General features: G+C 41.1%; 1 long non-coding RNA gene across 2 annotated transcripts; it reads right to left on the bottom strand.

Moving 5' to 3' along the window:
• Positions 1–1,493: 1,493 nt before the first annotated feature.
• Positions 1,494–15,529, bottom strand: LOC311520393. Of its 2 annotated transcripts, none has more exons than XR_014711577.1 (3): positions 15,092–15,529; positions 5,490–5,562; positions 1,494–1,631 (listed from the first exon to the last, which is right to left on the bottom strand). It is a non-coding gene; the product is annotated as an uncharacterized lncRNA (long non-coding RNA). The 2 variants fall into 2 exon arrangements; XR_014711578.1 differs by lacking the exon at positions 1,494–1,631 and adding an exon at positions 2,718–4,598.
• Between the last annotated feature and the right edge of the window lie 1,890 nt (positions 15,530–17,419).

Consider the following 17,419-nt stretch of genomic DNA (forward strand, 5'->3'; position numbering starts at 1 on the left):
AAATATAACAGATGTCAAGGTAAGAACACTAATGGGGAGATTTTAAAATAGACAAAGGGCAGTTAGGTGCCCAACTCAGACTGAAAAGTCCCTTTGTAAATATCCTCCAAAAGCCTCCAGAAAAATTCATCAAACTAATCATGATTTCCAGGAACTCCGCCTGACAGGGCCCTGAGATGCTTACACTGCTTAACAGAATGGGGTTGGGGGAAAGGGGGACCAGCTAAAATAAATGTTAAAAAAAAGAAAAATGATGAATTTGTGCTGTAAAATAATTTCTTAAAAAACAAACAAACAAACAAACAAAAAAAACAGGTTACAAATTTATAGCAGCTATAGGAAAACTAAGATCAAAATGCCATAGGGTTGTATTCTATCCATTATACCCACAAGTGGTAAAAAGGGTCTTAAAATAATGATCCTCATTCCAAATCCCCAGGTGTACAATGCTAGCAGTTCTAGACAAACGCTAAGAGGTGCATTGTCAGGAGCCAGCCAGTGCTCTGTACATGCTATGCCTACTAATTTCAGTGGGAGGCACAGTTAAGACTCTCTAACTTTTGCTTTTGTCTAGGTGAAATCTTGGCCCCAGTAAAGTCAATGGGAGTTTTGCCTGCAGGAGGTTTACAGGAGGTTTAATCTGATATTCAGGACTATGCTGAAAATTGTGTATTGGGTTAGAAAAAAAATCTAGCAAATGTATGTGTGGGGGGAGGGAGTGGGGAAGGCTGTGGAGAAGGTTGTCATAAGTTACTGAAAATAGAGGAACCGAAAGAAAAAGATTTTGGAAGAGCTATGAAGAAATTTGCAACCTCAATATTTGGCTGATTTCTTTTAAAAAGAATCAGTGTTGTGCAATTTCTGGTATCTGGTTTTTGGTTTCTTTTCATGTCTTCAGCTTGGCTTATTCCTCTACAGTGTATTGTAATCACAACATTAGGCAGTTTTAAAAGGAAAACGCCTTAAAAAGATTTAGTGAAGCAGGGCGCTCATTGAAAAGAGAGGCTTAGAAACATAATTTAATGCAGGTCACCTTTCCTGTCATATTGAAAAGGTTAGAGAAATTAAGAAAATACACAGCAGTAAACACCATATATTTCTCCTGGGAACTTTTTGCCCCCACCTTCCCAGCTGAATTGTCAGATGTAGTTTTTTAAATTAAATTCTCCAGGCCAAAGTAGGCCCTGGTATAAGTGGATGCAATGCCATTTGTTTGAAAGAGGACACACTGTTGCAGAGTTCTCAGTGTGATTAGCAATCTGGCTATTAGTGAATGTTTTGAAGCTGGGTTAAGATGGAGGCCAAAAGGCTGGGTCGGCATCTTCCAGTGTGTTTTTTTCCAAGTAATATACTGAAAATGTTATGTATGTATTATGGTAGAAAGTTTTAGAGCACATTTATTCCTAATGAGTTTCTAATGAGATTCTAAGGCCACTATGATGGTAGCACTATGGATTTTACTTAAACACACACACACACACACTTTACTTACTTGAAAGGGATGGCTTATGACTTTTGGAGTCCACTGTTGTCAGAGATTTGGTAGCAGTTTATAGGTGCCTTTAGATACATGTATATAGTTCAGTCTAGTTCCATCTGTCTGCTTTACCCCCCTTCTCAGGGCTGATACCCTATTCAAGAAGGCACTACGTTAGTTGAGATGATAATTAAAATGCAAGCAAGCAAGCAGGCAGAATATACTGGAAGTTGAACCAGCCTCTTTGTTCCTTTCAGAGTAAAAATTAATACTCATGCTACTAACACTCACTTTACATATTCAAAGCTCTGTGCAAATATTAACCTATGAAAGGAGCCCAGAAAGTGCTCTCACTTGGAGTAAGGTCTTTTCTCACGGCTTCATTTACAGTATAAATGTAACCATGTTTGAACATATCTCAGCTGTGGGTAGGGCAGGAGCCTGTATGGTTGTGGCCAAACTGTTATAACCATAAATAACCCTGCTGTAGCCCTGACCATTAAGTGGTTCCATCCTTAACAGGACCATAACATGTGACAAGTCCACATAAGCAAGACCAAATCTTGTTATAAACTCTGGGGCACACCGCTTTAACAGGATAAACTGCATAGTGTAGACGGGGACTTAATAAGGCAGCTGCACATACTCTCCGCAGCAGAAATTAACTCTTCTTATTACTGTTTTACCATAGTGCTTATGAGCCCTAGTCATGGATCCCCACTGCGCTAGGTGCTGTACACACGCAGAACAAAAAGACTGTCCTTGGACCATTATCTCTTTGCCCTGCCCTGTGACTGCCACACTCCTGCCAGTGCTCCTGAGTTCTGGCCAGTGAACCATCAGGCTAGTCCATAACTTCTCTTGAGCAGATTGCTAATCATTCCAAACTCAGTATGGGGGTTGTGAACGGGACAAAATGAGGCAATAAATAAATAAATAAATAAAATTTATACCAGATTTCCAAAGGCAGAAAGCAAATGCACTGCCCCACTAGTCCTCAAATATTTTACTCATTGGTGCCTGGGCCCACTAATTTCTATACACAAGTATAAAAATATTTCTGTTTGATTAAGCCCTAGCAAAATGAAATTTTCCAAATGCTGCAAGTAATAACCACCATCTTGAACTCAGTAGACAGAGTTTTAATTTATCTTAGTGAAGATTACTTAAGATTTCCCTGCCATGACTGTAAACATAAAACATCATGATGGCACTCAGTCACTGAGAATAAATTCTTGATGTTATTACCCTGATATAACTGTAAAATACTCCAATCTAATGGCTGTTAATTAGACATTGTTCTTTGAATCTGTTGATTAACTGCTGGGTATTTCAATCAACGCTTTGTAGTAACAACTTCTGAGTTTGTGTTGGTGTTTTACAAACCTTTGTCTCGGTTTGGCGGCTGGATCCCATTATTTGTTTAAGCAAGCACCCCCTACAGCAGTTCCATGGCAGTTTGCATCAGGGTGTCAATGTGGATAACCTCCACCTATAATTTGACTAATTTTTTTTTTAAAAAGTCAAGCGTTGTTGCTATCAAAGGGCTGGTTTTGGAGTAGTCCAATGCATACACAACCAGTTTTGTTGGTGATGTACCAGTTGCCCAGTGAGGTGTGCACCGATGTAAATAATCCAATTCATGGCTACTACTCTTTCCCCGTGTGTGTGTGTGTGCGTAATGCTGCACCCCTTGGTTGGGTTGTTGGCAACAGGGACTGAACCTGGGACCTGTGATCTAAAAGCACAAGCCTCTATTGTCTGCTTGCTGAGGTGCTCCTCCTGCAGCAGCCTGCCCCCAGAGCTCTGGATCTCCTTTATCTTCCATTTCCACATCAGCCCCTTCTTGGCTGTCACATAGGAGTTGAGCTTACTCCGGTCACAGTTCATCATCTCCTTCTGGTTCAGCCACACAAGCTCTTCGGTAGTGGCACTGATGAAGGCATGCAGGCTCTTCAACTGCCATAGATACACCTTGGATGAGTTCAGCAGTTTAGCGTGCTGCAGACCCTGCTCACTCAGGCATTCTTATTAGGCATCCTGCAGAGTGGACCATAGCTGGGCCTCATCAGCACATGCTCATTCCATTTTGGCTGGAACTCTTTGATGAGCTGGTGAAGGCCCCAATGACTGCCCAGATGAGGCTCCATATTCCCATCTCATTTGGGACCATTGATCAGCCTATGGTTTTCCCTGACCCAGGCCAGCTGGTCTTGGAGGTTTTGCAAGGTGACACTGTCCAGCTCCTGCTAGGGCTGCTGGGTGCCTGACAGGGTCAGCTGGATGACCTGTGGGGACCCTGACTTCAGGACTGGTTATACTCTATGCTGATGGTGACCAGGCACTCATGCAGATGGTGAACATTGCAGGGAGACAGGGGAGTGTGGCACTGCCTGGCTCACACAGACATGCTGTGGGGCCAGGGTAGGGTCTCTGAAGGATGGGAGTGGAGTGTGGCACTGTCTGAATGCACGCAGGCCGAGGGGCCAGATGGGAAAGGAGTCACGTGGCACTACTTGGAGTATACATATGCTGCCAAACCAAGAGAGGCCAAAGCCAGGAGTGCTTCACGGTTTCTGTTACATATCCCACTCTGATCTGCTCTGTGGGAGAGGCAGGAAGAGGCTATCCTGCCCCATGGAAGATTTCTAGTTTATATGATTAATCCTTCAGGATAGAGGCTTGTCTTTCTATAAGTCTTTAAAGAACTCTGCATACTCATAACTCTGTATCAATAGATAATAGCCATGATTTAGTCCTCCTGAGTTCCAGGACCTCATGAACACCAGCAGCCAGCATCTCTATGGCTGTGAGGCTCAGGCAGTTTTGCAGACCTCTGCGGAGGAAATTTTCCCTTTGTTAGCAAGTCAGAAGACATTGCTGAACCTCATGGGGTAGAGGGGAGGGGAGGTATGCTGCCGTTGCTTCTTCTCCTCCTCTCCCTGCTGTGACCCTCCTTCAGTCACTCCATATAACACAAGGACTAAGCCTCAAATGCAGCCACCTTGGAATCTGTAGGACCCCACTCCCGAACTTCATTTGTTCCTGGTGATATGCCTTCTCACAGTATTTCCTCTCCCTCCTTATTGGTGGTTCTATGTAGGTGGTTCAAGCGATGCCACTGTAAGTAAAAGGCTAAATGAGCATAAACTGCAGCCTAATCAAGTGACTTCACAGAGGGTTCCACGTTTGCTTAAATGGCTATGTATATAGGTATCAGAAGACCAGATCTATTTCTCTCTTAACAGGGAGTCTGTCAAGGTAAATTAGACCTAGATATTTACCAGCCTTTCAACCACGCTTTATCAGAAGTCTTAGCTGAGGATTCCGCTGATACAACTTGTCTTACCACAGTACATAAGATTTTTATCATGGCAATGTTTCTTTTAAATAGCCTAATATCTTCTACTGGGTTTAACTGAGAGAAGGGTTGTATTTCATGAGAGTATCACGTGTCAAGTGCAGCACTGGCTCTACAGGCTCACAGCAAGTGTTCGCATGCTGTACCATCAATCAGGCAAACCCCTGCTGCTGGTGTTTTGTTCTTTTGAATCTTACAAGGACACGTCTCCTCCTCCAAGGATAATTAAAACTACACTAACCCTACCACACAGAAGGGCCAAACTCAGACTTGGTGAAAGCAGGTGCTACTCCATTGCCTCTCAACGGAATTACATCTGTTTACATCAAGACTGAATTTGTATCATGTTCTTATTGACTGGAATTTTGTGGAGATTTCAATATTTTTTTACCTAAGTTTATTAAATCTCTGAAATAACTACAAAGACCAGGAGTCAAATATTTCACATGCAGAATTCGATATAAAAGAAAAAAATGTCAATCCCTGCTGAGAAGGCCATAGACACAAATTTTAGCTAATATTTATATATTTCAAAAATAGAATTGAAGAGTTCTTAGCAGACAGAGAAAAAAAGCGAAGAATTAAAAAATATAGAGTATCATAAAATATTGATATTAGGAAAGCAAAGATCATCATGGATATATTACTTACATTCTAATCTCTCTGGGTCATAGCCTGTGTGTATGGTACCCAACACAATACAGACTGATCCTGATTAGGGCTTCTGTAATAGAAAGAATAAATAATAATAAAACAAGAGCATCTGAAGCTTAGTCTTCATTTGCAGAATTTGGGGTTCTTTTCATTATTATTAAACTGAGGCTACAGAAATAATTATCTCTGACTTCAATAATGCTAATACTTTTAATCTTATTAATATAATTTGGGTGGGAAGTGATAGTGAGATCTTTGGAACCCAAATAAATGAAGTTACAACATGAAGTTAATACTTTTCTGTGTTGATCATGGGTCATTCTAGAAATGTCAGGGAAAATTAAAGTTTTGTTTGTACAGATGTGCAGGTTTCTTTTCTGCATCCAGACTTCAATCATCATTCAACACTGTTCATCATCATTATTCGTGGAGGTCAGTGACCTACCAGGTGTTGAGGCTCAGTTGGAATCCCTTAGGAGGGCTTCTCAGGGGATAGAATCATAGACTCGTAGGACTGGAAGGGACCTCGAGAGGTCTTCTAGTCCAGTCCCTTCACTCAAGGCAGGACTAAGTATTATCTAGACCATCTCCCTCATCTTCTTGTATTCTCCAGTAGGGGAATCAGACCTGAGAAGCAGTTGATAGTAGCCAGTCCTGTGGTACCAGAATGGGGAGCAGGCTACCAATGGGGCTCAGCAGCCCCTTTTCCTGGTGTATGGGATGTAGGGTTCTGAGCCTCTTCCCCCCCATCCAGAAACTGCTTCAGGACAGCCCCCAACCATTAAAGTGAGCACATGGCGGCCTAGTCAGTGGTTCCCTTCTTTCACCCCGACTCCCAGTCTCACCAAAAGCATACTATGTTCTGTCCCCCCCTCCGGCACCTCCCTCCATTATCTAGATTAGGAACCACTTCTTGGTGGATCGGGGTGTGAAGGAAAGGTCCAGAAGTAGCTTCCCTAATCCTGCTAGCCACCTCCAGGGCCAGGATCGCTCCCTGCAAGGCTGATGAAGTCTCCTGAGGTTCTGCGCCATTGTTCCAGCTCCTACTGAAAACATCTTCCAGAGCTGCTGGCCCTCTAAGTCATGTCCCCAATGGAGGGTGTCCCTACAGCTATACCAGGTATGGGTCTTGCAATCAAGACAGTGGGGAAAGCGGGAGGAAGAGAGAATAAGCAGTAAACAATTAATTTTATTCTTTCTTGTTTGACTAGGGAGCCGGAAATGGAGAAAGACACTAAAAGAAGCCCAGACCAAGGGGGCATAAGAGAGTTAGCCCTTCGCAAAGCATTACTGATGAGGTTTCTGTAATGATACATTCATAAAATTAAAAGGAGACAGTAAGTGTTACAGTCTTTCAGCTGCTGGCTCTTTTTAAGCTGCCAGACTCTGTCATTAGATCCCTTCTCTCACTCCTCTGTTGATGAGGTAATTACCGTACCGTATTTGGACCTGCTGATTCCTCTCACATAGAAGCCAACAACCCCAGATGTTGAGTCTGCGAAAGTAATGGTGTCTCTCCTATGAGCCTCAATGAAAAATAGGCCATTTGAAAAACTTACATCCAGAGGTGCTCAATGAAATAACTTATTTGTAAATGTTCATAGCTGCTGTCATGGAAACATGAGCTCATTCCAGTGACCAGCCTAAAGAAAAACCTGCTCCACAACATTGCAATCTACATAACATTTTCATTGGAATCTCGTTTACTCAGGTCAGGCCACCACAAAGTAAAACAAAATGCTGGTTTCTATTGATACTCCAAGAAACAAAAAGGTCTTATAAGAAGTAGATTGTTACATTTCACAAAGAACATGACAAGATATTTCACACAGCTGCTCTAAGAGTAAAAACAATTCTTGTCTAATATGGCTCAGCAGTCACTCCCTAAAAGATATATCAAGAGAAACCAAATTATGACATGCCTAAGACAAATGTTAATGTTGATCTTTGCAGACTTGGTTATTATTTTGTTCTTTACTATAGTTTCAATGAGTTTGTCTGGTACTGAAGTCAGGCTTACCATCCTGTAATTGCTGGGATCACCTCTGGAGCCCTTTTAAAAAATTGACGTCACATTAGCTATCTTCCAGTCATTTGGTACAGAAGCTGATTTAAATGATAGGTTACAGACTAGAGTTAGTAGTTTCTGCAATATCACATTTGAGTTCTTCCTATTACTCTGAGAGGTTCATCTTTAGTTTATGCAATTGTACAGTAAAACCCCTTTGACTGGGACACTAATCATTCTGATTAAGAGTTTTTTAAAAAGAAATCTGAAAACACTTTGAGACATTTAATAAAAACACACAAACAGAAATTTAGTTCATTTCCCACCTCTATTTGGCAACAATGTCAAAGACCAGTGCTTACTGTAACAATCTCCTACCTATTTAACATCTGACTGGCCACCACTTAGTTTCTGACCCCCCTCCAAGAGCGTCATGAGCCAAGCAGCTGTCATTGGGCCAATATCTGTGGGCTAAACCAGTTCTTTGGAAGTTATCCTAATAAAGCAGGACCTGAGAAAGACCCTGCCATGAAGTTGGATGTGCACAGGTAGATTTTTGCATCCACAAATATCCAGTTACAGGATCAGGTCTAAATGTAGTAAACTTTAAAACTAAACATTGTAAAGACTGAGAAGTAACACTTTCAATGTAGTTATTACAAAAATGGATATATCTTTCTGTCCATTCATACTATAAAGGGGGGTCACTATTAAAAGTGGATAATCTTAGAAATTTGTGCTTATTCAAGACAACTTTACAGAGCCTACACACAGAGATTTATAGATTCACAGGCCAGAAGGGACCATTGTGATCATCTAGTCTGACCTCCTGTAAAACTTCCCATAAAACAGGACATTATTCCCCAAAATAATTCCTGGAACAGATCTTTCAGAAAAACAGCCAATCTTGATTTAAAAATCAGTCAGTGACGGACAATCTACCACAACCCTAGGTATATTATTCCAATGGTTGTTACTCACTCTTAAAAACTTACACCTTATTTCCAGTCTGAATTTGTTTACCTTCCAGTCATTGGATTATGTTATGCTTTTCTTTGCTAGAGACTGAAGAGCCCAGTATTAAGTATGTGGTCCCTATGTATATACATATAGGCTGTAAAAAGGTCATCCCTTAATCTTCTCTTTGCTCGACTCAAAGAGCTATTTAGTTGATCATTAGGAGGCATATTTTATAATCCTTTAATCATTCTCATGGCTCTTCACTGAACCTTCTACAATTTATCAACAGCCTTCTTGAATTGTGGGCACCAGAACTGGTATTCTAGCAGTGGTCGCATCAGTGCCAAATACAGAGGTAAAATAGTCTCTTTACTTCTGCTCGAGGGACTATGTAGTAATTAAAAATCCCATTAACTGCTCTTCTCCATCTTGCAACGTATAATGATGTTTTTCCTCCAGCCCTGAAGTAGCTCTGAAATGTCCAGTCTTAACTAAAACCTACACTTACTCCCTCTGATCTATAGCAGCTGTAAAAAGATTAAACAAAAAAAGGTTCCCTCATGGTGTTTTTTTTTATTGTGTTGTGAGGACTGATTGATTAATGTTTGTTCTGTACTTTGAAATGATAGAGTGCTATATAAATCCTAAGTAGTATTACTGTAAGACATCAAATGTGCACAAAAAAACCCTTTAGCTTCATGTATAATCTCCTAGCCTCCTCCACAAAAAAACATCTGAACAGAAGGGCAGCTTGACAATCTTTAGGAGACTATTCACGTATCCTGCACAAATGGAGCAATGGGTTCATTAATATGACCCCTTGACTGTGCTAGGAGATACACTTCCAGTATATGCTGGGAGGATTTCTGCAACAGTCTGCAAAGAAGTGGAGAGGAGGATCCTTCAAAGGGTGATCATTGTTAAATGGAAAACTCAGAACCACCTATTTTAAAAAGAAAACATATGCACAAAATAAAGTTGCCACAGGCATTTTACAGCCCAATGAGCCTACAGTCTTACTGACCTTGGCAGTAACCCAGCTTTATACTTTATATGACGACCAATGGTGTTTTTTTTTTTAAAATATCCCTCCAATGTACATTATGCAGAAGCTGTAACCGAACAGGCTTTTATTTTTCAGCTTGAGGATACATATTGATTACGGCAAATGCAAGGGGGGGGGGAATCCTATTTTTGTTTACAGGGTGAAGCCTGCTTTATTCAGCCATCTAAGGGGTCAGCAAAAATTGGGTCTAAGCAGAGCAGGTCTTTAGTCAAAGTTCAAAACAAAATTGTGTTAAAAAAATCAACCACCCAAAGACCCTTGGGAATACTTCATAAATTAATAGACTGTTAGGCCAGAAGGGACCATTGTGATCATCTAGTCTGGCCTCTTGCATAATACAGGTCATAACTTCACTGAATTGATTCCTGCTTGAATTAGATCTTCTATTTTAGAGAATCCTCCTATTTTATTAAATAATTTCCAGCAATGGTGAATCCACCACAATCTTTGTTAAGTTGTTCCAATGGTTAATTACCCTCACTGTTAAACTGGGATGTAAGGTATACATTTTAAAAATTATCTAGCTTCAGCATCTAGCCATTGGATCATATACTTTTTGTCTATTACATTAAAGAGCCCTTGGACATCAACTTTCTACTCCTCCTTAATCTTCTCTTTGATAAGCAAAATAAATTGAGCTCCTGGAGTATCTCATTACCAGACATGTTTTCCAATCCTTTAATCATTCTTCTGGCTCTTCTCTGAACCCTCTGCAATTTATTAACATCTTTCTTGACTTGTTGACACCAGAGCTGGACACAGCATTCCAGCAGTGGTCATACAAGTGCCAAATACAGAGAGGTAAAATAACCGCTCTACTCTTACTTGGTAATCCCCAATTCATACGTCTAAGGATTGCAATTAGTCATTTTGGCCACAGCATCACACTGAGTTCATGTTCAGTTGATTATACACCGTGACCACTAAATCCGGTTCAGAGTGGTTGCTTCCCAGGATAGAGTCCCCAGTCCCGCAAGCATGGCATACAACCTTTGTTCCTAGATGTATACATTTACCTATACTGAAACACATTGTTTGATTGCACCCAGTTTACCAAGAGATCCAGATCACTGTGTGTCAGTGACCTGTTCTCTTCATTATTTACCAATCCATGGATCTTTGTCTCACCTGCAAACTTCATCAGTGATGATTTGATGTTTTCTTCAAGGTCATTGACAAAATGTTAAACAACATAAAGCCAAGAACTGATCCCTGTGGGATCCCACTAGAAATATACCCAGTTGATAATAACTTCCTATTTACGATTACATTTTGAGACCTATTAGTTAGCAAATTTTTAGTCCATTTAATATGCCAAGTTGATTTGCATCATTCTAGTTTCTTAACCAATCAATTTCTTATGCAGAACCAAGTCAAATGCCTATTGAAGCCAAAGTGTCCATGTTATTACCTTTATCAACCAAACCTATAATCACATAGAAAAAATCAGACAAGTTGGACAAAATCTATTTTCCATAAACCCAATTTGATTAGCATTAATTGTTTTACCCTCCTTTAATGCTTTATTAATCAAGTTGCATATCACCCACTCCATTATTTTGTCTGGGATTGATAGGCCTGTCAACCTGACATAATTACCTAGGTCATCCCCTTTACAGTTCCTAAATATTGGCACCACAAGAAATGTCTTCAAGTCTTCTGAATCTTTTCCAGTGTTCCAAGACTTAGTGCAAGCTTCTGAATGCCAGATGCTGCGACTGGTAGACAGGGGATGGATCACATGACAATTGCCCTACTCTGTTCATTCCCTTTGAAGCATCTGGCATTGGCTATGGTTGGAAGACTGGATACAGGGCTAGATGGACCATTGGTCTGACCAACTATGGCCATTCTTATATTCTTAAAACAGCTCTTTTAAAACTATGACCTATAAAGGAGGTCAGGCTACATTATGACGATGGTCCCTTCTGGCCTTAAAATTATGAATCTAAGTTATGGGGACGTGCTGATTTTAAAGTGTCAGTCTTTTAGTAGCTGCTGTTTTACTTCCTCCTGAATTATGTTGGAATGAAAAGTATTTTATCATCATCATCATCATCATCGGTGAACACACCATCTGCCTTTTTCTCCCAAATACAGAACAGAAATATTTATGAACTTTTCTACCTTATCTGCATCATTGTTGATAAGTCTACCATACAGTGACGGGCCATTGCCATTGTTAGGATTCTTTTTGTCCCTAATCTGTTTACACTCCTACTTTAAAGTGACAAGATGGGGGAGGTAATATCTTTTATTGGACCAACTTCTGTTGGTGAAAGAGACAAGCTTTCAAGCTTACATAGAGCACCTCTTGAGATTTGGGAAAATTACTCCAAGATTGTCTTTCACGAACAGAAGATGGTCCAGTAAAAGATATTACCTTACCCATCTTGTCTTTCTAATGTCCAGGGACCGACATGGCTACAGTGTAACTTTAAAGTGTCCACTTAAGAGTTTTTTAATTTGCTCCTCACTGCCCTTTTCACTGTAATTTACACTAAAATGTCTCTCTCTTACCATAGTGTAAGGTAACGATGCAGTATACCAGAGCCAGCAGTGCTTTTTTATTTTTAAATATAGGATTCCTATTCAAGTTTCCATGTGGTAGTGTTTAGTCATCTTCCACACGACTAGTTCTGTGCTTGGGTATCAAACTGGTTCCTTTATCTTGGCACACATTAAGTATCCAAATCATTGTGTGTTGCTTGCATCATTACATAGGCGCGATCTGTGACGTAAACACAAGTGTTGACACATGTAGCTGTTATTAGGAACTTGGAAGTGACAGCACAGCAACATCTTGTGAACAATTTATGTTTTACTGAGTCTCATATACCATCTTTAGTAAGTTAATCATCTTGTACGGACCCTGCAGCTCTAGAGATTTATTACTGTAGACTGTTCAGCTGGTGTTAAAATATGTCAAGTTCCCTTATTTAAAGGAGAATCCAGTTGCACACTTCAAGTTCCGGTCAGGACTGAAGTCAGCCAAAATGCTCTATGAAGTTGATTCTACATCACTTACAGTCTTTACATCAAGTCTGAATGTCTTTCTAAAAGTGTTGCTATGGGCCTGATGCAGAAATCATTGGGTGAGGTTGTGTGGGTCAGGCAGAAGGTCAAACTAGATTGTCATAATGGTCCCTTCTGACCTTAAAAATCTGAATTACAGTTGTTTCCAGTTGTTTCCCACAGAGTTCAAAACTCAACCCTAACAAGGGAAATTGATGGTTTAGTTTTAGAGGGAAAACTAAATACTTCATGTTGATGGCAAAGTAACTACTGTTTTGTTGGTATAGAGTGTTCTGGGTTAAGGGTGGTCCCCTGCCCCTCTGGGGTGTCACAGTACCAAATATCAAATGCAGTAACAGCAGGCTACTTCCCTTTGTCTTCAGATCCCTGTGCCCTTTTAACTATGAACTGCAGGCTGAGGTAAAGGAGAAATTTTAAAAAGTCAGGCTTATTCATACGTCTAAGCTTGTGGCAAAGTGACTCATCTGATTGTGCACTGCACTGTGGTTAGGTGCAGTGCTCTCTCTCTAGTCCTGCCAACCAGGTCCACCGACGGTTCCTTTTTGCCTTGTGAATCCCCCACCCACCCCATCCTGGGTGATCTTTGCTCTCACCCCTATCAGGGTAAAACAAGGTTTTCACCCAATAGACCCAGGACCTCACACCAGCTCCACAGCCCTGGTCCACACCCAGTAGTGCTTCTGGCCCTTTCTGTTTGGGGTCTTCCCACTGGTCTTCCTGGTGAGGCTGCCTCTACTCTGGGTTCCAGCCCAGGGATCCTTACAGCAAGTGCTTAAGGTCTGTCTGGCCAGAACTCTTGCTTCTTCCTTTGGGTACTTCCTGCACTGGCTCACTTTCTCTTCAGAGGGCTCATATTCTCAGCAGAGGTCTGCCTAAGGTGACCAGATAACAAGTGTAAAAAAATCGGGATGTGGGTGGGGAGGGTAATAGGTGCCTATATAAGAAAAAGCCCCCCAAATCAGGACTGTCCCTATAAAATCAGGACATCTGGTCACCCTAGGTCTGCCCCAAGGTCAAGCCCCTAGTCCCAGTTCTTAAGGCAACAAAGGAAAGGAAACTAATTTAACAGAAATAAAAGGCAGTAACAGCTCCTCTGTGCTACCAGATTCCTCCAGCCTTCTATCCTACCCGTCTGTGCTCACAGGCTACTGAAGGTAGCTTGATCCCCTTGCTGTGTGCCTTCTGGGGGCAGAGGGTGAGAGCTCCATCTACCTCCCTAAAGTGAGGCCTTCTGAACCGCACGTCTGCTTTTTTAAGTCTCCTCCTTCAAGACTGCCATGCTTTGCAGTGCAGTGGGACAGGGCTGATGGAGCTGAAAAGGATTCTTTAACCCCTTCTTGTCTGGTGTGATGTCTGTACACCTTGTCGCAAACCTATAAGAAGCTATTAGCTAAATGGTCACAAAAATGGTATTAGGAAGTAGAAGCAGAAGACAGTGCTCCACCGTACACACTAAATAAGAGGAAAAACAATTCAAAATTAGGCATGTACTAATACCCCATAATCCGGTGTGTAAGTTCTGTGATTGTACATTTAAATCAGACGCACCCCGAGTGGGTCACTTGTGCATCGCTACTTGATTTACGTTTGCAGTAGTATGTCTGCTGAGGCAGAGTAGGCAAAGGTGCATGCATAATTTGAAAAATTGGTCCTTTAATTAGCTCTGTATTCCTGCACTCATATATTATATTGCAGTGCATAACAGATTTTATTTATGTATGAGGATATATTGAGGTATACCAAAGTTTGTTTTCTAACCCCACTATTAATACTGTATAGATTACCACCTCAGATTCACAAACCAATATCTTCCATTTTCTTTCCCCACAGAACCAGGAAGTGTCGGGGGAGGGATAGCTCAGTGGTTTGAGCATTGGCCTGCTAAACCCAGGGTTGTGAGTTCAATCCTTGAGGGGGCCGTTTAGGGATCTGGAGCAAAAATTGGGGATTGGTCCTGCTTCAAGCAGGGGGTTGGACTAGATGACCTCCTGAGGTCCCTTCCAACCCTAACCATCTATGAATCTATGGGGAGCTTCAGGTCGGATGGCGAAGAGGAAGTTTTTAAGAGGTTATTTAAAGCTTATTTCTGTGCCGTTCCCGCCACAAAATGGTTTGTGGGGGGCATCCAGCACCATTGACACAGGGGCTTAAATAAGGGGAGCATGGAGTAGGGTAGCTCCCCTTCTCTGCTAAAAGCCAAGCACCAGTTCTCCCTCTTTAGGGATAGGGAGAGCTTTAATCTAGGGTGACCAGACAGCAAGTGTGAAAAATTTGGATGGGGCAATAGGTGCCTGTATAAGACAAAGCCCCAAATATCAGGACTGTCCCTATAAAATCGGGACATCTAGTCACCTTACGTTAATCCCACCCAAACTTCTCCCTCCATCTGCCTCTTCACGGGCTTGTGAAATCAAGACTCAGTCAAGAGTATGTGACGTGGAAGTGCCTGGGTGAGAAGTTGATGGGATGGGATTTCCCACTTTGTGGAGCAGCGCCGGCACTTGGGGTAGTGTGACAGGGTCCACTCACTGCTAGTGCTGCCTCCTTCTGGCCATTCTGGGGATTAGCTCTGCCAGGTGGTGCGTTCTCCTCAGTGGTCTCTCTACCCATCTTCTCTCAGTCTGCAGCCTTTCTTGCTCTTGGAGCAGCAGCTTCCAGTTTGTAGCTTGGCCCTAAGTCACTAAGTTCCTCCCTTTCTGTGGAATCACAGTCCTTCTGGACCAGCTGTCTGGCTGATGTCTGCAATGCCCTGTGCCACTACCCAGTGTCTGGTAGGGGAACCCAGTCCTGTCCTCTACACTAGGACCCTATAACATGCAGCCAGGACCCTATAACATGGAGCCAAGGCCTGTATGGACCTAGCCCTTGCTGCTTTTTCCCTCTCGGCTTCTTCCTACAAAACTGGCTCCCCTCTCTCTTTGGGTTTGCCAGTCCACTCTCCATTCACTCAGAGAGTGACTGCAGAGTCCTACCCTGCAGCCCCCTTTTCTGCTTGCAGCTCCTGGGCTTTATAACAGGCCCCTCCTGTTCCTGCCCAACTGAGCCTGCATCTAATTAGGTTTCTGCTTTTATCTCCCAAGGGCAAGCAAACTTTAAGCAGACACACCATATACACACTTTTAGGAAGAAACCTGACTGTGAAAGGAATGCAAGGTTGTGCTATCAGAGCAATAAATCTACAGATAAAGTGGGCTTATACTAACCCTCTCCCTTCTTTTCAAAGGGAAAGCGAAGTTTAAACCCACACAAAACTGTAGAAATATGCTCACTGAAATTTGTTTTTTTGTATACACACTAATGTCTTTATTCCTTAAGCTTTGAAAACATTTATGATGGAAAATGTTTTACAGAAGATACTGGTTACTTTCAGCTTATGTTTTCACTTGAAGGTGAAAACTTGTGTTGTTTCTCAAATGCTTAAAATGACATAAGCATCTTTTAATACGTATATTTGCAATCTAAATGCAAGCCTTCATATAAGTGCCTGATAATGTTATATGAATGGAAAAATGTTTTATATACAAATATAGAAAGGAAATTAAATGTTAGACTAATTACTAGTGTAAGAAGCCATTTAAGTATAGAATATATTAGTGGAGAGTTAATTAATTAATTATAGGCAGTGCGCAAGCCAGCCTTCACCCAATGCAGGAAGACAAGAAAATCATCCTTCTGAAAATTGTCATGTAAAGTTAAGACTCTTTTGAGAACTAAGAACCTCTTAAACAAACAACAGGAGCATTTCGACTTTTCAAAAAGAGAATTTCATTTACTTTCAAACTCTAATAAGAGTAAAAAAAAAAATCTCAGAAAATGGACTGAATGAAAAGAAAGTTCTCAAAATCCTTTCTGCCACAAAAAGAACAAAGGCAATTAAATAAAAAAGTGTGTATTCACTGGACAGACTGCATATCCAGGAGTTCAACAAGTCACCTAAGCAAACCCCAAAGGGCTGGAGCCAATGCAAGAGTAACAGCAACCAACTTGAAGGTAAAAATAAGAAGGGTATAAAAAACATCCAACCCACACTCACAACCCCTGCTACTCTGCTTAGACCGCAAACTCTCCACAACATATCCTGTCCATGTCTACAAGCAAGTTTCCACAGACAGATATGAAAAACAGAAGACTCAATGTAAAACTATCGAAGGAAACCACTCCAAAACCTCAACATGGACTGGTGAAAAGAAGTTAAGACATTGATAAGAGATTACATTTAACACTCTTAATATTCCAACACACTCATTGCAAAATACTGATGTAATTTAAGATTACACTGTTAATCACCAAGTGGTTAACCCATGTATGCCTGGACAGGAGATGGATTAATCACTCGTAAACAGAAAAAGTGGGATTTAATTGAATTTAAAATTCTTAATATTGATTAATTGTCCTATTTCAAGACAGCTCCTTAAATGGCTTCTTCTAAGTAAATGATTTAAATATTTCCTTTGGTTTCATAGGATGGAGTTAAAATTGCTGACTTTACTCACTATAAACTGGCTGGTTATTTATTAATAGCCAATATGTCCACCTGCTCCAAAACAAAGCCCCCCCCATCTATAAACATTCTTGGTTATCTAAGGCTACACTGAAGTACAGATTCACAGTATTTTTAGAAAACAGTATATTTTGGTTTTCACAAACCAAGAGAAAAACAAACTAAGATATACTGAAGAAATTGTAACAGAAGTAACCAGTTAATCATCTGTGTTCTGTCATTTGTGTTGAATGTTTTCTTTTCTTTTCAATAATAAAATAGCCATGGTTAATAACCGTACTTATTTTGCTTGGTCTTGATCATGCTGTCACTGTCACCTCAGCTATATAAAAAACTCCCGTGACTGAATAGTGGAA

The sequence above is a fragment of the Lepidochelys olivacea genome (assembly GCF_965140295.1).
Source record: "Lepidochelys olivacea isolate rLepOli2 genome assembly, chromosome: 5".
NCBI classification, from domain to species: domain Eukaryota; kingdom Metazoa; phylum Chordata; order Testudines; family Cheloniidae; genus Lepidochelys; species Lepidochelys olivacea.